The sequence below is a fragment of the Camellia sinensis genome, chromosome 6 (genome assembly GCF_055761805.1).
Source record: "Camellia sinensis isolate YWXY chromosome 6, ASM5576180v1, whole genome shotgun sequence".
Lineage (NCBI taxonomy): Eukaryota > Viridiplantae > Streptophyta > Magnoliopsida > Ericales > Theaceae > Camellia > Camellia sinensis.
Window position 1 is genome coordinate 165357269 of NC_138966.1, and position 21030 is coordinate 165378298.

General features: G+C 35.2%; 2 long non-coding RNA genes across 2 annotated transcripts; both read right to left on the bottom strand.

The window, feature by feature from the left end:
- Nucleotides 1–7357: 7357 nt before the first annotated feature.
- LOC114264942 (uncharacterized) lies at nucleotides 7358–11201 on the bottom strand. The gene is made up of 2 exons (XR_003630138.2): nucleotides 10993–11201; nucleotides 7358–7612 (listed from the first exon to the last, which is right to left on the bottom strand). It is a non-coding gene; the product is annotated as an uncharacterized LOC114264942 (long non-coding RNA).
- Nucleotides 11202–13340: 2139 nt separating this feature from the next.
- LOC145792458 (uncharacterized) lies at nucleotides 13341–14336 on the bottom strand. The gene is made up of 2 exons (XR_014331859.1): nucleotides 13962–14336; nucleotides 13341–13802 (listed from the first exon to the last, which is right to left on the bottom strand). It is a non-coding gene; the product is annotated as an uncharacterized LOC145792458 (long non-coding RNA).
- Nucleotides 14337–21030: the final 6694 nt, after the last annotated feature.

The following is a 21030-nucleotide window of genomic DNA, read 5'->3' on the forward strand; positions in this document are numbered from 1 at the left end:
ATATACATAAAGATATATATAAATGCATATATATATATATATATATATATGAAGGCAAGCTATACACGGCTAAATCAAAGTTCAAGCACAGATATAAAAAAAAATGAACTTAGTAACATCAATTTATGCTATTTTGAGCAAAGTATGCAAGTGATAAACAAGGATGACGAAAAAATTTCACCATATTCAGTTTGAACAAAACCCACCGTAGATATATATAATACAAGTAAAATCATGGAGTTTGAAACAAGAATAACGGGGGGAAACAAGAAATGTAGGAAAACTTACTTGAATTTGTGCAAAAAGTTGATGAAATAGGTGATTTTAGAGAGTTTTAGGAGAAGGAAATATGAGGTTTTGAGAGCTAGGGCACAGATTGACGAAGAAGAGGGGAAAAATCTGGACAGAGCAATCGGTTTGCAGTATTTAAAACCTGTCCAAGTGGGTACCAGTCGACCCCCCAGTTGTCCTCCTAGACGACCGATTCTGGTTTTTTTTTTTTTTTTTTTTTTTTTTTTTTTTTTAAACTGTTGTGTTGCTGGAAGGGTTTATTTGGGGCTACAGAAGATGATGAGGTTTTAAGACAATAAACAAGCCAATAAGTATAAGCCAATTCATCTTTCAAGATACAGAAGAGATGTAACAAAACAATTGCAGCAGAGATTGACAGGAAAAAAAAAAAAACAAAGTCTACAAAGTTAATAACAACAAACTCTTAGACAAAAGAAATATATGAATGATTTGATAGTATCCAACTAATATTAATTTTTCCATATCAATGCAATAGTACACATACATCATTTTAAGAAAAACTCGAGTTTCACGTTCACAACAAAACCTTTTAAGTAGAATTCGACATTTCAAGTTCGCCACAAATAAAATTGAAGTGATCCTCGCTTAGGGGTTTTATGAAAATATCCGTCAATTGATTGTCAGTGTTTATAAATTCAAGAACAATATCCCCTTTTTGAACAAGATCTCTTAAAAAGTTGTATTGAATTTCAATATGTTTTGTTTGTGAGTGTTGAACCGGATTTTTGCTTAAGTTGATGGCACTAGTAATATCACATTTAATAGGGATGTGATCATAATGCAAATCAAAGTCCTCCAATTGTTGCTTTATTCAAAGTACTTGGGCACAACAACTTCCAAAAGCTATATATTCAACTTCAGCAGTTGATAAAGAAACATAATTTTTCTTTTTGCTAAACCAAGATACTAATGAGTTACCAAGGAAGTGACAAGTGCCACTGGTGCTTTTTCTATCAAGTTTGCATCTGGCAAAGTTGGCATTCGAGTAACCAATTAAATCAAATGCAACACCTCTAGGATAAACCAGTCCCAAATTTTGAGTGCCAACAAGATATCTAAAAATTCTTTTAACAGCACTAAGGTGTGATTCCTTAAGATTTAATTGATATCTAGCACACATGCAAACACTAAACATAATATCAGGTCTACTTGCGGTTAAATAGAGAAGTGAGCCGATCATACCTCGATATTTTGTTTGTTCAATAGACTTACCCTTTTCATCCTTGCCTAGTTTAATGGATGTTCTCATAGGTGTTCTGGCTATTTTTGAATCATACATACCAAACTTTTTGAGTAATTCCTTTGTCTACTTAGCTTGGTTGATGTAAATTCCTTCCTTACATTGTTTGATTTGAAGCCCAAGGAAATAATTTAGCTCCCCTATCATGCTCATCTCAAACTCACCTTGCATACACTTAGCAAATTCCTTAGACAAGATTTTATTAGTAGCACCAAATATAATGCCATCCACATATATTTGCACAATAGGTAAATCATCATTATTGGTTTTAACAAAAAGTGTTGTGTCAATCTTTCCTCTAGTAAAACCATTTTCAATCAAAAATTTACTTAAGCATTCATACCATGCACGAGGTGCTTGTTTCAAACCATACAAAGCTTTGAGAATTTAAACACATGATTTGGAAAAATATGATCTTCAAAACCTGGGGGTTGTTTTATATAAACTTCCTCATTTATGAAACCATTTAGAAAAGCACTTTTTACATCCATTTGATAAAGTTTGAAATCTCTATAACATGCAAATGCAAGTAACATGCAAATGGCTTCTGATCTAGCAGCCGGAGCAAAAGTTTCATCGAAATCAATACCTTCTTCTTGATTGTACCCATGAGCAACGAGTCTAGCTTTATTTCTAACAATGGTGCCAAATTCATCAAGTTTGTTTCTAAAGATCCATTTTGTGCTAATAATGGAATGATCTTTAGGTCTTGGCACTAGATTCCAAACTTTGTTTCTCTCAAATTGGTTGAGCTCTTCATGCATCGCCATCATCCAATGTTCATCAAATTCAGCTTCTTGAAAGTTCTTTGGCTCAATCTGTGAAAGAAAAGCTAAGTCACCACAAATGTTTCTAAATGAAGAGGGAGTGGCAACACCTTTGGAGGGATCACCTAGGATTAAATCCTTAGGGTGATTGTAAACAAACTTCCATTCTCTTGGCAAATCATCATTGTTTCCTTTTTCTTCTTGAGGTAGGAGAATAGGTTGTTCAACCTCTCTGTTCAACCCACACAATTGGTCCTCGTCGTTGTTGATACTTGAATCTTCCATATTTGATCCCAAATCTATATCATCATTAGCAACTTGCTTTTGAGAAGAGAAGTTAGTTTCATCAAATGTCACATGTATAGATTCTTCAACAACAAGAGTTCTTTTATTAAAAACATGATAAACTTTGCTAGTTAAGGAATAGCCAAGAAAAATTACTTCATCAGATTTTGAATTAAATTTACCTAAGTTGTCCTTACCATTATTATGCACATAACATTTACAACCAAAAACATGCAAGTGACTAATGTTGGGCATTCTATCATGCCAAAATTCATAAGGAGTCTTTTTGAGAATAGGTCTAATCAATGCATGATTTAAAATATTTGCATGCAGTGTGAACGGCCTCGACCCAAAAATAATTAGGAATATTATTTTCGTAAAGCATTGTTCTACTCATTTCTTCTAAAATTCTATTCTTCCTTTTTACTACACCATTTTGTTGAGGGGTCCTAGGAGCTGAAAAATTATGTCCAATACCATGTTCATCATAAAACAATTCAAAATTTTCATTTTCAAGTTCTCTACCATGGTCGGTTCGAATGTTAGTAATAAGAAAACCTTTTTCATTTTGAATTCTACGACAGAGTTTCGTGAAAGAAGAAAATATTTTCATCTTTGTGTGCTAAAAACATAACCCATGTAAATTTTGAATAATCATCAACAACAACAAGACAATAATGTTTACCACCAAGACTAGATGTCCTTGAGGGACCAAATAAATCCATATGCAATAATTATAGAGGTCTAGTCGTGGAAATATGAGATTTTGTTTTAAAAAAAGTTTTGGTTTGTTTTCCTTGTTGACAAGCACCACAAAGTCAATCTTTTTCAAATTTAATTTTTGGGAATTCAATGACCAAATCCTTTCCCAAAAGTTTAGCAATTAAATCCATATGAGCATGACCAAGTCTTCTATGTCATAACCAACTATTATCATTATTAACATATAAACATTTAACATTACTAGTGTAGAGATCAATGAGATGAAAAACATAAACATTATCAAGGCAATTACCAATAAATAGAGCTTTGTGATCAATTGTGCTTTCAAGTGTGCAATGTGATTTATCAAAAATAACACGATTACCCTTATCAGATAATTGACTAATACTAAGTAGGCTATGCTTAAGTCCATCTACAAGGAGAACATTTTCAATAGAGGGGTTAGGAGAAATACCGATGCTACCAATACCAATAATTTTTCCTTTCCTGTTGTTTCCAAAAGTGACAAATCCTCCATCTTTGGATGGTAGAGTAGTGAAGAAAGATTTATCTCCGGTCATGTGTCTAGAGCATCCACTATCAAGGTACCACTTCTCTTCTTTAGCTTTGGACTTAAGGCATACCTACAAAATGACAATCAAATGTTGGATTTTGGTACCCATAATTTCTTAGGTCATTCTTGGTTAGTTTTATTAGTTTCCTTAACAATCCAAATCTTTCTAATGCCCATGTTCATATTCTTTTTGAATGGACAAGAAAATATATAATGACCTTCCTGTCTACAATAATGACAAGTAATATGAGGGTGTGTCATGAGAGTTGCCTTTTCAAAAATTGTATTGAGATTATTTTGTTTCTTAATAGGGCCCGCTTTATCGAAAATGCATCTTTGATTTCCAAGAAGCAAGTTGAGATTATCTCTACCTTTTACAAAATTTTCTAGTGTTTTTGTCAAATCATCAATATTGTTTTTCAAATCAATTTTCTCATTAGAGATGGTGTCAAAATCATTTTTCAAAACAATTTTCTCTTTCTTTAATTCTTCTATATTACTAGATAAAGATGTAACAGATTTCTTAAACACATTATTTTTGGCATAAACTTTTCTAAATTCATCTTGTAATTCATAGAATGCACTCTCAAGTTCTTCATAAAGAGTAATTACCTCATCTTGAGTAGAGTCTTCATCTTCAAGAGCTATGAGACACAAGTTGGCTACTTCATTTTTAGCTTCATCACTTGAGCTTCCATCTTCACTTTCTCCCCAAGCTGCTACCATGGCCTTTTTGTTCCTTCTGTAGTCTTTTCCATGATTTTTCAATTTTGGACAATCCATCTTCATGTGTTCCAGATTTTTGCACTCATAGCAAATAATATGTTCTTGCTTGTTATCTTTGTTGTACTTTTTCTTGAAAGGTCTTCTTCCTCCATGATTGTTTTTCTTGAAGTGTTTTTTGAGATTTTTACTAAACATGCCATTGCTTTCATCCTCACTAGAGTTTTCATCTTCCTCTTCATGGGATGAAGCTTTGAATGCAATACCACTTTTCTTTTTATTTTCAACATCTTCATGTCCTTTCATAGTGATCTCATGAGTCATAAGGGAGCCCATGAGCTCATCCAATCCAAGTGTGGAGAGATTCTTAGCTTCTATAATGGTGGTGACCTTTGTTTCCCAATTCTTTGGTAAACACCTAAGAATTTTTCCCACCAGCTCATTGTTAGTATAAATTTTTCCAAGAGATTTCAAAGAATTTACAATATCAGTAAATCTAGTAAACACGCTTGAAATAGGTTCATCAGAGCTCATTTTAAATAATTCATAACTATGAACAAACATATCAATTCGAGATTCCTTCACCTGGTTGGTGCCTTCATACGTTATCTCAAGTTTGTCCTAAATTTTCTTTGCTGAATCACAGCTCAAAATCCTGTTATATTCCTTAGAGTCTAATCCACAAACAAGGGTGAGTTTGGCTTTAACATTGGCTTGCAATAATCTGTGATCCCTCTCATCATATTCATCTTCAGTTTTAGGTACACTGATATTTTCTACTAATTTGGTAGGAATTTTTGGACCTTTGGTGACAATAATCCACATGGCATAATCAGTAGCTTGAAGGTATAGGGTCATCTTATCTTTCCAATGGCTGTAGTTGTTTCCATCAAACAAGGGTGGCCTATTAATGGCTTGTCCTTCAACACTAGTGCTAGCTAAGGTTGTCATTGATCAAAACTCTCAGATGGTTAAATCTAAAGCAGGAGTCTAAGCTCTGATACCAATTATTACCTAAAAAACAACCTAAGAGGGGGGTGAATTAGGTTTCTACAAATATAAATTAATAATACCCTAATAAAAATTACACCAGTGAAGCAGATTGTTGATTGATGAAGAATAGATTACTAACACAAAAGATTAAGCATAAAGATGAATTTAACAAAGAGGAATGACTAATCAACTAAGGCAATATATTAATAATGTGATTGAAGTCTTAATAGAAATAAATAACATATAATGACTTAGATAAATTTGCAATGGAGTTAGCTAACACAGTGGGTAGAAATTCAATGTTAACACATTCATTAACAGATATCCATAGCAGTGAAAATAAAGAGGTTAGAGAAGAGGAGACAAACAAATTTATAGTGGTTCAACTTTACTTGAGATTTTCCACTATCTTCTAGCTTCACAGGGGTGCTAGCAAGCTCTTCACAAATGGAGCAATCCTCCACAGATTTTACAAAGACTATACCAAGTCCAAAACCTTGCCCTCTTTAGCTGATTCTTAATCGCATTCAAAGAGTCAAGTAACCTGAGTGTACTACACTCTTACAATATTTGGATGATAGGTTTAGCTTTCACAGAAAGTTTGAAATGAAACTCTCTCAAGAAACATTACAAATATTGAAGCTTTGAGTTTATATCAATAAAAATGAAACTTTCTCAGGTATATATGCTTAAAGCTAATGCTCACTGAAATTTCTAAAGGAAAAATGAAACCCAAATGAAGAACACTTCAGAGAATAGAGAAAGATAAGAGTGATGATAGATCAGAGAAAACTTTTTTTTTTTTTTGCTTGAGTTCTTGCTTGTTCTTTGTTTAGTAGAAGCTCTGCTATTTAATAAGGAAAGATCATCAAGCGTTGACTGTTGTGTGAAGAAGATTACGTAAGATCTATTCTACTCAAATTTGTTTTCCCCATACATGATTAGATCTTCAGATTTTCAGGAGTTGAAAGATGGTCTGATTGATAATAACTATTTTTGAAAAAAGGTCATTGTAGTGCAGAGTGATCACCCACCCGGATGTCCAAACTAAAATTTTGTTCTTAAGGGCATCTACCCAGATGTCCGGTAGGGTCTCGGTTATCAAGGATAATTTTCGCGGATGTCAAGGATACTGCTGGGTTGACAACTGGTGAGAACCAAAATTGAACTGGAGCAAAACTGGGCCAAAAACACTTGACCGGTCGTCCGACCCTCTTTGGGCTTGGATTGTTTCGGCTTCTGCTGTGCTGGCTGTTTTGGACTTTGTTTTGGGCTCTGTTTGGGCTGAAAATAACATCTGATTAAGCGCAATTTTTTCACTCTAAAACATATGATTAGGATAGAGAAAAAAATGGTATTTAATATAAGATTTAAATCTATTTTTCTCTTCCAAATAAATCATAAACAAAATCAAAATAATCATGAAAATCAATAAGTCTAACAAGTTTGTATAGAGTAGATTTTTTGTTTGGACATCAAACACAAAAAATCAAAATAATACAATAACATGATAAACACCAAGTTATGGTATGATAATGAACATGATAAAGACCAAGTTACTATGAATACCACTGCGTAACAGACAAATACTGTATTTCTTTAGCTATTTATTTTTTTAATCTTTTTTCCATGCTGGGTGATTTTTCCAGTGAGATAGATAGTCATGTTTTGTTCCCTTGGTACTCCTTACAGAAGGTTCTGAACCTGGGTGTCACACCCCCAAAATAATACCATAGATATAATCGAAAGCATAAAAAGCAATTACATGAATCAGAGTGTGAGTAATCATTTCATTATGCGAAGTTGATAATACAAGAGGGTTCAACATAAACAAATGCCCTTCGGGCTTACATCTTTCCAAGATATTACTTGGTTACAACAAAAGAGAGAGTCATAAGCTCAATACATAAAAAGCCCTTGGCTAGAATAAACATTTAAACACATAATAACAAAGTAGAGCCTCCAGCTCCTAAATTCTCCCAAGCTATGTCCTTGGAGAAAACATATCACCAGTACCTGAAAATGGTTTCCCAAGTAGGGTGAGCCAAAACCCAGTAGAGATAGACTAACACAATATATGAGGTTCAACTAAGATATAAGTGCTAGATAAATGTTCCACATTCAGAACCAACTTACTTTCTTTCCATGATCTTTCAATACTGATACCCATATCTCGATCCATTTCCAACTATTCATTTCATATTAATTCAATTAATTCCAAGTCAATTCATGAGACAAGTTCATTGTTATCTAAATAATCCAAATGAGACTACAACTCAATGATTCACAATTCAATACAGCTATTATTCAAACACTTCAATTTTGCCATTTTACAGAATTTTCATCCGAGGGAATCGGCACCGATATGTATATAAGGTTTCAAGACTTTCACCCTAGACACTCCGGCCAACTTAATTTTAAATGGAGTTCATCCCCTATCTCCTCCCAAACAATGGAGTACATCTCATATCTCCTTCCAAACAATGATACATATACAATGTATTTAAAAGCATCGTCATATACAATGACTATCCATAACACATATTCAATGACTTAATCATACCGTCATATTCAATGACATAATTTAAATGATTAGTTTCAATTCACCTAATCCACATGCAATTTCTACAACAATCATGGTTATCCTCTACCGATAGCCCAAAACAGATATTTCTAAATAGATATACAATCTTTATAACAGATAATTTATCAAATTTTCATATGTGTGTGATTAAACGAATCCAACTACACCATTTATTCGTTCTTTCCCTCAATCTCACATTCCTCATGCCAATTTCGTTATTTATTCAAAATAACTATTCAACAGAAATTAAGGTAAATCTCCCTCTTTTTCAAATATCAATCCAAAGGCTAAATCTCACCGTTTTAACACATGGGAACTTCATTTCTAAACACCATATTCATTTTATATAACACCAATCATGGAAACCCCTCTTTTTAACTTGAACCCAAACCCTAACTTTACCCAAATCACTTCCAAGTCTCATCACTTATACATAATAACGAAAAACTAGGTTAAAAATCATAACAAAGCGTAAAGTATCCCTACCTCAAGTGCAGAAGCTCAAAGGAGATGAAGAAGAACTTTAAAAATTGCCCCAAATTCGGTTTGACTCGAATCAAAGGAAAGCCCTTAAGATGCTCCAACACTTTAACAAAGGAACTAGGGTTGAGAGATACTTAGATTTAGGAGAATTTGTAGAGAGAGAGAGTATTTTAGAGAGAGAAGGTCCTGAATTAGGGTTTTAAGGTGAAAATATCTCAATTTTCTGTGTAAAAAAATGAGCTGCTGCGAACTGATATACGCGATCTTCGCTCGAGTGAGCAAACACAACAAGTGACCTCGCTCAAGCGCAAGAAGCGTCGCTTGAGCGCACAATGCAAAGCTTCAGGTCTACCACAGACGCACATGCTCGCTCAAGTTCAAGAAGCCTCGCTTGAGCGAAAGAACAAATAACACAAGGCTTGCTCGAGCACAAGAAGCCTCACTTGAGTAAAGAACTTCATCTTCCCCAGAAATGCTGTGTTTGGAAGGGAACCTGAGAACTCCTAATTCTCGCTCGAGCACAAGAAACCTCGCTCGAGCTAAGAAACAAATTACAAAAAGCTCGCTGGAGCGCAAGAAGCCTCGTTCGAGCGAAGAGGCCAAAACCTGGACAACAACAATCTAACCCAACTACAACCACCCTATTCCAAACTAGCCCAACAAGTTCTAAAACTCAAACACCAAGGGTCAAAGGAGAAAAACAAGACATGGATACAATATTCAATCACGGAACCCAAGTCCGGAACACAATGAAGGCTGGGGCAAAACCGGGATCGCTATACTGGGAAACAAATTTTTTTTTTTACTTTTGGATACCAATTGGAGACCATTACATATGCAAATTACTCTTTAAAATATTGTGAGTCTGATGCATCTGTTTCCCTTTGTGAAACAGGATAGGAACTCCCTAAAACCAAAAAAATTACCTAACAAGCTGTACCCTGCAAATTTGCAACTGTCTTAGAGCATCTCTAACCCAACACTATTCATTAGAGGATGAAAGTGTTTATCAAAAGAGTATCTCATTATTCATGCAAACTCCAACTTGTTATCATCAATTTCTTTTGTAAACATTTCTCTAAAAAATTGCTGTAAAAAATGAATAATATTTTTTCGATAACAAATATTTTAATTTTGAAATTTTTGTAAAATATAATTTCACCCTAATAAATGATGCTAATTTTATAAAAATCATACATATTAAATGTTATTTGTAATATAATAAAAATTATAAAATGAATAGTATTTTAGAGATGATCCTCTATTTTTCAAAAATCTTGACAGAATGAAAAAAATTAAACAGAACCAAAAATCTTAGAGGTGATCCTCTACTGCATGAAAGAAATCTTAGGGGTGATAAAATGAATAGTATTTTAGAGGCGATCAAACACAAAAAAAAAATAAATACAATATAAAATGAATAGTATTTTACAGGTGATCCTCTACTGACATAAAAAGAAAAATCGTTCAAAATCTTGACAGAAGAATAGTAGGCTCAAAATCTTTCACAAATGAAAAAAAAAAAATAGAGGATGGGTTGGAGCTAGCAGCTTACAAAAAACCAAACACCAAAAAAAAAAAAAAAAAAAAAAAAAATCACAATTTACCAAAACAATCACATATATCTTTATTGATACATTTATGTCCATATCACACAAAATCTATCTCCAAGCCAGTGAAAAAGCTATAGTGCGAAAAAATAGTAGACTCAAGCAAAAAAAAAAATCCCAAAAACACAAAGAAGATCAGAAAATTTCCCAAACCAAGGCAAAATGGCCAAAATAGATGCAGTGGATTCACCATCTTTCAAGCCTCAACAATAGTGATGAAATGAGCTTAGTTTACCATTATTTTCCAAATTGTCGTAAAGAAAACAAAGAAAAATGTAAAAATCATGGATAAAAAAAATGAGATCAGCTCAGTTTACCATTACTCTTGCCTTGCAAACACGTGGTCGAGATTTAACCCCAGGTAAAATGATTCCACTGTCAGCATACTTTAGTAGATCTACACCCCCCCACCACCAAACAACTCGATTATTGCTAAAGTGCGCTAGGTAGTTCAAAAGAAGCCCTCAAACAACCCTCTCTTGTTTTTAGGGAACTTTCTTTTCAAGTACCCAAACAAAGTCTGAATTTAGAAGAGAAATTGAAATTGGAAAGCGGTGAGAGAGAGAGAGAGAGAGAGAGCACTGGGGTAGAAGAAAGGTCATTTTGGTTTTATGGGTAGTTTAGAAGTTGCAGATTTTTGAGATTCGTATAGTGGGTGTTCCTTTGATTCACAGAAAATATATTTCGTATTTGGCACACACAAGGAAAGAAGAGCATACTTGCGGTTGGGGGGATCGTCGGAGGAGGGACTACTTTTCCGTTGGCCTTCGCCGACTCTCGTCGTCGCTTGCTTCGTCTTCCTCTTTAGATTAGAGCTTCTACTATTTTGTGGCCTTGAACGAAGGGGCCTCTTCATCTTGCGTGTTTGATGTAGCTGAATAACTCTGCATAGTACGCCCTCTCTGATGGCTCTGATAATATTCCCATTAATGTTTGGCATAAAGGAGGGGTAAAAACGAAATAAAGACACATCAATAAGGAGCAAAAGGGTCTCTTTACATTGAATCTAGCACACATCACGTAAAGGCACTGTATATAGGTTTGTAGGGTAAAAATTATAGATTTTTTTATTTTTTTTTATTGACTTTTTGATTTTTTAGCTAAAATGATCACTTGCCAAACGAGGTCTTAGTTGCCGTTTGGCAATTAGTTTTTTAGTTGGTTTTTTAACTTCGTAGTTATTTTAGCTCCGGTTAAAAAGTTTATTTAGATTAGTTTTTTTGACTTTTATGAGAAAAAAAATAAAATAATTATGATTTAAATATAATATTTTATTTTATTAGCTTTTTAATCTACTTTGACTTTTTGTGACTAATTTAGTTTAAAAAATTCATTGCCAAACAAAGCCTAAGCAACTGCAACAGTCACCGAGAAAGATGAGACAACTATGGAAAGTTGAGTAAGGAAACAAATGGCCAACAAAAAAATGAATTTATTTGCAAGGAAAATGTTTTTTTGTTTTTAAATTTTTTTCAACTAAATCTACAACTACCGTCTAACATTATGCCTCCGTTTGGCAAGTTGGATTGGAGGCTTTTTTGGCTATTTTAGCCACAAAAGACAAAATAGGCTATTTTAGCCACAAAAAACAAAACATCACATCCAACCCATAATCATTACACTCTTCTCTCACAAAAAAAGTCAAAAAAGCCAAAAAGTCAAAAAGTCCTTCCCAAACCAAGCTTTTTAGCCCAGGCTAAAATAGCCAAAAAAGCCAAAAAGCCAACCCACTTCCCAAACCAAGCCTATAGCTGCTATCACTACGACCACTTCTATCACTGTACTGTAGCCACTGTCACTACTACAATCACATTTTTTTTTTTTTAAATATTTTTCGAAACAAACTAGGCTAAATCATAAGTCAAAATCAGCTTTGAGTTGGTTCACCCTGTTTCATCTAGGTTGGTGGATTTAGGTCTCGACCCACCATGGCCTACCTTAAAAAATGGCCTAATGTAGCCTCTTTGAGAAACTTGCCCTCTCAATCCACACATCACTTGCAAGGACAATATTAAGCCAACTTGACAATACAAACAATGCAACTACAAATACACAGGAACAAAATACAAAAACGAAGACAAAATTTATGACACAAATATTCACGCAAGAGCATTCTGCCCTTTGAAAAAGATCCTCACCAGAGACACAAAGGCTGTGTTTAAAATTATTTTTTAAAGACAAAATTTTCAAATTATTTTTTGAAAATCATAACCAAGTATACAATTCAAAATTGTTCAAAATTCACCTTAAAAATTAATTTCAAAACTTATAACCAAATACACAACTCAAAACTCAATTTAAAACTCTTTTCAAAACTATTTTGATGATACAGTGTTGACGATGGTTAGTAATGGGATTGTTAAATTATTTTTTTAAAAAAAATTAAAAAAAAATAATTTCTATATTTAAAAAATATCTAAAACAAATATATATATATATATATATATATATATTTAAAATAACAGGTTGTCATTGCAAAAAAAATAATAATAATAAAATAAAATAAAGTTGCATTGTTCCGCCGGTCAACCGGTTGCACACCCAGGAGGACGATCGGGAGAATATCAGAGTAGACTCAATCCGTCATTTTCAAAATTAAAAATTTAAAAATTCATTTCAAAACTCATTTTAAAACTCATAACCAAATAAATTTTCTCTTTTCAAAACTCAATTCATAATTTCACACTCAAATTACAATTCCAAAAAAAGAATCATAATTTCAAAACTAAACCAAATGCAATAAAAAATTCTCTGCATTGCACTTTTTTTATGTACCAACTGAAAGTTTTGAATCTTGATATCTTAGCACTCATTTGGCATAAGATTACAGGATTAAAATAATCACAAAAAAAAAATAAAATAAGTTAAAAAATTAGTAAAATAAAATGTCACATACAAATCATAATTATTTTTTTTTCCTCACAAAAATCAAAAAATTCATCTCAAACAAAACATTTTAATGTCAGACTAAAAAAGTAAAAAAAGTCAACTCACATCCACTTGGACACAATTTCATTTGAAAATATTTCCAAAAAAAATCCAAACAGAGTATACCCAAACCAAATTGGATCAATGGGAATCCCATCTTAATTTTCTGTTCATATCACTTTAATTGCAACAACCATGGGCACAAAAGGACTATGTATGTTAATAAAATTCAGAATTACCATTCACAGTATAACAAGGACTAGTAATTCAATTGCTGTCCGAAATTCATTCTAGCAAATCGAAGACTACATAAAAGTTGACATTAGTCAGGACAAAACGGGGGCTTCGACAGCTGGGGCAATTGGGATGAACAGCGAGCCACGGCTCGAGACATTTTGAGTGGTATTTATGGGACCATGGAAGTTCCATGACTTGCTTATGCTCTGCTAAAAAATCTTCCAAGCAACCAACACAAAGCTGCCCTTTTGATTGGCTAGAGTTAGTGCTTTAGAAGTTCCATGTTCTCCCTAGTATTCTTGAAACCAAGTGAGCATCACTATCATCTCTGCCTCTACCTTCTTTTGATTGAAATCTATTCACGCTGTTATTAACAAAACAAGTCAGAAGTTGTATATATAATCCACAACCAAATTGGTAAAGTTTTGTAAAACATTTTTTGATTTCTAAAAATATCCACACAAGAACAGTTATGCAATGAAAAATTGCTTCATTTATACAAAGACTAGGAAAGAGAGAAAACCTTGTAGGGCGGAAATAGCCGAGTTTCTGGGCGAGGCGTTTGTGAGCTTTGAGAGCAGCTTCATCCATGGCGGAGGTGGAGGTAGGCATCATAGATCTGTAAAAGGGGTGGCCAGGGGCGTAAGGAGTGTCCTCGTGGAGGCGTTGAGGATTGGTCGTCCTTGATCTCCTCCGATGCATCTCTACTCCGGGCAACATTTCGGCCATTTTTCCGATAAGGGTGGCCTTGGGCTTCAAAGAGGGAAGATTTGGGGAGTGGGTTTGTCAAGTTGTATGTATATATGTATGGTTCAATTCATTCATATACCTATGGAGATATATGAGTTTGGTTTGTCTTGAATAATACTAGCTATAATGAAAAAAAATATGATGAAATAATTCATCAATATTTTTTATCATTTGATTAGCATGTGGTGTTTTATTATATGTATAATTTAATGATTAACAATATTTTATGATTATGTTCATAATATTTTTTTTTTCATAATACCTATTTTGTTTGGTTTTTGTGGAATTGATAGTAGAGAGAGAGAAAATTATACCATAATCTCGAATGTTGTGAAGTTTCAAAGGAAGTTGCCAAGTTGTCAACATTACGTTCCACGCAATTGGTCGATTTGGGCCTCGTTTGGCATATATTAAAGGATTGCTTGAAATGATCTAAATAAGTGTATTTTTTAACTTTTTATAAAATATAAGTTGAGTTTAGATTAGATTTGAAGTGATGTGTTAGAGAGGTAATGTGACTTAAATAAGATGATGTGACTTAAATAGAATAGTGATTTTTTGACTTTTTAACTTTTTTAAGGGATGTCAAACCTAGCCTAAAAAAGATAAAAAGTCAAAAAGTTACTAAAAAAGCTAAAAAGTTATCAGTATTTACCAAAAAAATATATATTAAAAGAACAAATTACACAGGCCCCCAAGTACAACATACACAGTAGTGAAGTGATGTCAGTGATGGCCAAGTACAAGCCATACATATTGAAGTGATGGTAAGAGGTGCAAATTTACAACGCGGGGTGCACAAAAAAATTAATCCAGAATGGTGTTGTTCGGCTCGTGGGGGCCCATTACGGGTCTTGTTTTGATAATTTAAATCGTTCAATGTCTAAAACTCGTTGAGTACTATATGCTTGTAAAAAATCATATTGATCGGATATCGATAACTACATGATCAAATCAGTTTTATATAAAAAAATAGATGGTGTTATAGTTAACGGTTGACAAAAAATTAATCCGATCAGATAGCTATCAATATCCGATCAATGTAATTTTTTCTAAATATATAATACTCGACGAGTTCTACACATTGAACGGTTCCGATTAGCAAAACGGGACCCGTGGTGGGCTCTCACAGGCCAAACAACACCGTCCAATTCAATGCTTGAAAAGGAGGCAAGCATCTCTTACGCTGCCTACCATATAGCCTACAATACACAAACTTCTCCTAGACACTAATTTATATAATTTTTTAATACATATTTTTTTTGTAAAAAGTTAAAAAGTTAACTCAAATAACTATCTTTTTTTTCTTCAACTTTCTAATTTAAAAATTCAAAAAGCACACTTATTTATTTAGAATATCACAAACAACTTTGGAATATGGTGGGTTGCTGGACGGAACGACCACCTCCTTTGAACTTTCCCGGAAAGTTTTTCTATGTGCTATTTGCAACTTTTCTGTTCTTACATTTATTATTTTCTTTCCACGGGCTTTTATTTGCTTTCTATGTGCTCGGATGGTAATATTTTTATTTTATTAAATTTATCTCTAAAAAAAATAAATACCGAGTAATTAGTTTTTTCTTAAATCATATACAGTAAATAAAAATACTCTGATCATGAATCGATTTTTTTGTTTTTATTTTTATTTTTATTTTTATTTTTTATGAATGATATATATAACAGTTCCTATAAAATGAATTATTTGTATCATCAAAACAAGATTTATAGTGAATTTTATAAACTCCTCAATTTCTCTTATATTTATAGTATATAAATTTGAAAGAAATCCAATTTTACTCGGCATGATGAAAAACTAATAAAATCAAAATAAGATTTGTGATAACTTCACGAGTCTAGTTACACTTCTTTAGGGTTCGTTTGAGATGTGGGTTGATTTTTTAACCTTTTGGCTATTTTAGCTTGGGATTAAACTCGTTTGGGATAAATTTTTTGACTTTTTTGACTTTTGTGAGAGAAAAAATGAATGATTATTGGATGTGATATTTTGTCTTAGGGTTCGTTTGGAATATGGGTTGACTTTTTGATTTTTTGACTATTTTATCTTGGAATTAAAAAGTCTCGTTTGGGATATGCTTTTTGCTTTTTTTGACTTTTGTGAGAGAAAAAATGAAATGATTATGGTTTGGATATGATGTTTTGTCTAATTGAGCTAAAAAACCTATTTTGTGTTTTTGTGGTTATTTTAGCCAAAAAGCTTGGAGCTTTTTTATGCCAAACGAGCTCTTGTTGATTTTTTAGTATATTTTATTTTTTTTATAGCTATTTTAGCCAAAAAAACTCTGAGTTTTTTCTTCCCAACGAACTCTTCGTTTATCGGAAAGAATCTTATAGAGTCTAATTTACCATTGGATTCAAACCAAGTCTATCACATGTATTATATTGATTTTATTTTAAATTTTTTTTTGTATGTGTGTGTTTATGTATAGATTATTTATAAAAAAAAAAAAAACTTAAATCAATCTAATAATTATAATTACATAATTTTATTATATATATTTTTAAAAATAAATAACAAACATTATTGTAAAAATATACTATTTAATTAATATGATGAAATATTGTGTCTATAATTATTGAATTGACCTTAGTGTACAAAATGGCATATAAAATAAACAAAATGATGGAACCTATTCGTAAGCCTTTTTAGTTTTAGTGGCACTGCATGGTGGTAAAAAAAGGAAAAAAAAAACAATTAAAAATATATGGGAGGTGTTGGTGGGGTTGCAAATGAAAGGAGGTGGGATACAAGTATCACTTGCACTCTTCCATAGGTTGATAATTTTTTTTTTTCATTCTCCCACTTACATGTAGTTATCTCCTTAATTTTAATCTTTTTATTTATTTATTTATGGGTAATGATAAGGATACTAAATTTTCTATCAAATAAATTACTAAATGTCTCACATGGATATGGGGTCCGCAATTTTGTAGATTCCACACTCATGTGAGACATTTAATCATTTGTGAGAGAGAGATTTTATGAGCTGGAAATGGGCCATGCTAAGGGCCGGGCAAGTTGAAGGCCTAGCGCGTTTGGGCCAGGATAGCTTTGGGCTTGCCCGGAGATGGGGTTGCTCGGCTAAAGCCCAAGACCGAGCTACTTAAACTTGCACAGGTGGGAACCATGCTACTTGCGTTGCTCGGCAGGAAGACTCGTGCCTTTAGCTCGGCAGGAAGGTTTCGCGCCTTTAGCTCGGTAGGAAGGCCTCTGTTTTACCCGCGTGACCTATTTCGAGCTCGGCTCTGCTGGAATGCAACTGAGCTCGGTCAATATGGAGTCAGCTAGTGAGCATTCGGGCATGCGGCGCAGCACGGCCGTGTGAGGCCGGGATGATTCCGCCGGTCTGCCGGGCTCCGCCAAGATATCCTGACAGTTTGGTTAGGTGGTGATTGCTGGATTTGTGCTGACAGATGGGATAGCAGCACCACGTGTCGAGAGACTAATGGGAGTAGATTTGGGGTGCAGAAGGTATAGCAGCATGTTTGCGCCCCCCATGCTGAGACAGATGATCATTTGGTGAGATACACTTAGACATTCAACTCTCTCCTCTCTCTCTCTATCCCTGAGCGTGTGCTAACTTGACCGTCGGAGGGGTTTTCCGACCACACACCGCCGGGTAGCTCACCGCCGTTGTGTTCGCAGGCCGATCGGACAGACAAGGAGCTTGGAAGAAAGGAGTACGGGCTCTCTGGAATATTTGCTCCCCGTACAATTGGCGCCGTCTATTGGAAATTGATAGACAAAACCTTGTCTTCCCAGCTCGTCTAATCGCCGTCCATGGCAAACAACGACAAGATTCCCTTGTCCGCCATCGACGGAGTTACCCCGGAGTCAGCCAGACGGAGAGAAGGACACCCCGCCATTCCTCCGATGGTGGACCTAGAGACTTCTCCAGGGGGACATTCAAGAGACGCGCGGGATAAGCGTAGAAGAAGCTTTGGTCATTCTCGGAGTCCAGACGGTCATCGGCGGCGGAAAGAATCGCACGCCAGACGTTTGGAACACAAGCTAAAGGACCAAGACGTCGTCATCCGGAGAATGGCGGCGGAGATGGAGGATCTTAAGCGGCATGTCAAAGGGAAGGGTGTAGCTGGAGTGGGAGACCACATTGAGCGCACCCAACCCCGCCGTTCAGGCAGTCAGAGCCAGCGACACACTCCGTCCCTCTCAATCACCAGAAGTTACAAGGTTGGAGATTTCGACGCGCCCGTAAAGAAGTCTAGCATGCAAGATAGCACTTACTAACCCTCACATCCGGCGACGACGTCAAGGTACTCTCACTCTGCTCGTTTAGAGGATTTGCGGGTAGTCTTGAAGGAGCGGGCTTGTCACGACCCCAAACCGCCCCTAGTAGAATGGTGCCGTGATGGCCAGTAATCTGAGATTACCGAAGGCCAACTTACAAGGATCACACACAATCAGAGTATAATATATGGGGCTTACAAGTGCGGAAGCAATATATTGAATCTAATTAGTCCATAAGAGCTGTGCATGGACCCGATGAAATGTCATACATCTTAATTAAAGTCTTACAACTTGAATACAACAAAATAAAATACATATTACATCTTAACAAAAGGGCTTCACAAACCGACATAAACAAAATACATGAAATACAAGTCAAGAAACATAATCTTCCATATTGCCGACATCCTTACTGCCGACATAACATACATACAAAACACACATCTCGGCGTAGCCGACTTCTTGCTTGTTACCTACATATATATACGGAGAGGGTGAGCTTGGATACTCAGTGAATGGTACAGGTAATAGAGGTTTTAAATGAATGATATCCCAGATCTTTTCAAAACATACATATCATAGCTTGTTCAAAACATGGGATGAATCTAGTTCATCAATCTTGATCTTACAAAACTTGCTTAGGATGTTAAATAACATCTACATAATACATGGGGTGATGACATTCCTGACAAAACAAACCCTCCTGTTCATAGACTGTCGGTGGCAAACAAGACAAAACAAGGGAATAATCGACCCGGAATCGATTAGACAAATCCACCCGCACAAGGCAGTCAGTGGCAAGGGAGATATCTCAACATGGGTGCTATAAAAGTTTAGAGTCCTCTAGCACAAAGGACCTATGTTACAAAGGCCCGTAACCCCCTAACACGAGAGTACTTTCCAAGAATGTCATCAAAACAAAGCTTACTTGATACATAAAAAAAAAAAAAGAGATAATCATTCATACTTGATCAAATACTTTTCTAAAACAAAGCAAGGCTTTATCAAAACTTTATAACATAACTTTATTAAAAATACCACTCACTTAGTTCTTGGGACGTCGGGATCAAGGCAAAGGTCTAAGTCCTACAAACACATGGCAAAGTCTACTGAATGCACTTCTCAAAACAAGCCTTACATGCATACAAATGATCTCGGGAAAACATGCTGGAAGTCAAAACACTATTTTACATGTCAGGAAGACATGCTGGGTACCAACCAGGTCTTTGCCGAGGTCCCATACCTCCTGGCCGAGGTGTGGTTACCTAGGCTTCGGCGTGCGGCTGCATGTCGAAGTGCGCACAAGACAAACTAAAGGGGCAAGTGATCATGCAAGGTAGGCCAAGGTGAGATACGATGCTTGGCCTAGGTGTGATCTAGGCAAGAGTGGTCTCGATGACCACACCTAGGGAAATGAGGTTGGGAAATCTGGGTTTCCCTCTCTTGAAAAACATGAAGAACATGAACATGAAGAACATAAATGCTAAAATCATAACTTCTTTATTACAAAATCTGGGATTTCATGGCATGAGTTCGAAAACGTGGATTTCATGGCATGAGTTCGAAAACGTGGACCTAGGTGCCCATACTTGAAGATCATATGAAAACAAACACGAAAACATGGATCTTGGCATGGGCTTTCGGATCAAAACATGACTTTTCTTGAAGAACACATGAATACTATTTTCTCTTTCTAAAACCGAACTTCAAAGAAATGCATGACTTACAAATCATATTCAATCATGCAATGCAATAACATGAACATAAAGAACAACATGAGCAGCTCAAAAATCTAACCTTAGAACACGAATCTAACGGTTCGATCTCTAGGGATCAAGCTTGGAAATCCACTCTCCCTTAAGAACTCCTCTTCCTCTCCTAGAGCTTCTCTCTCCTCATCAAAACAAGGATATAACAAATGATAGGTTTCTCTCTCTGTCGGCTGATTTAACACTCAACTCGGACACATGGCAACGGCTGGTTGGTTCTCCTCAAAAAGGTAATAGATTGACAAGACATGTGTAAGACAAAGCGTATTCAATAAGCTAGGCGACAAGGGCACTCCGGCAGGTAATGACATCGGCTAAGGACAAAGCTTCGGCAACTAAGGTGACAATGACCTCGGCTAGGAACGACAACACTTGACTAAGCTGTGCCACACGTTGGCCTAGATGTGCCACACCTCAGTCTAGGTCATACCACTCCAGGACAAGATCACTGAGGTGCAAAGGTAACATCTCGGCCTAGATAATACACATCTTGGCCTTGGTGATGAACACCTCGGCCTAGATAATGACATCTCGGCCAATATGTCAGGGCGAAGGTGGAGGTCAAACAAAGTGGTTCCAAGATAATTCTAGACTGAAGATGACCTCGGCTTGGAATGATCTAGGCTTAACATAACTTAAGCTTGAGACACCAAGGAAGGAACAAAGCATGCATACAACACTTAGACAAATCACATAAGCACAAAACAAGGCAAGATTCATGAATGCAAACTTAACAAGACCACATGATGTGAATGCACATGAACATGAGTAAGCCATAAATGTGGGTTGTTACAGGGCTTGCCGGC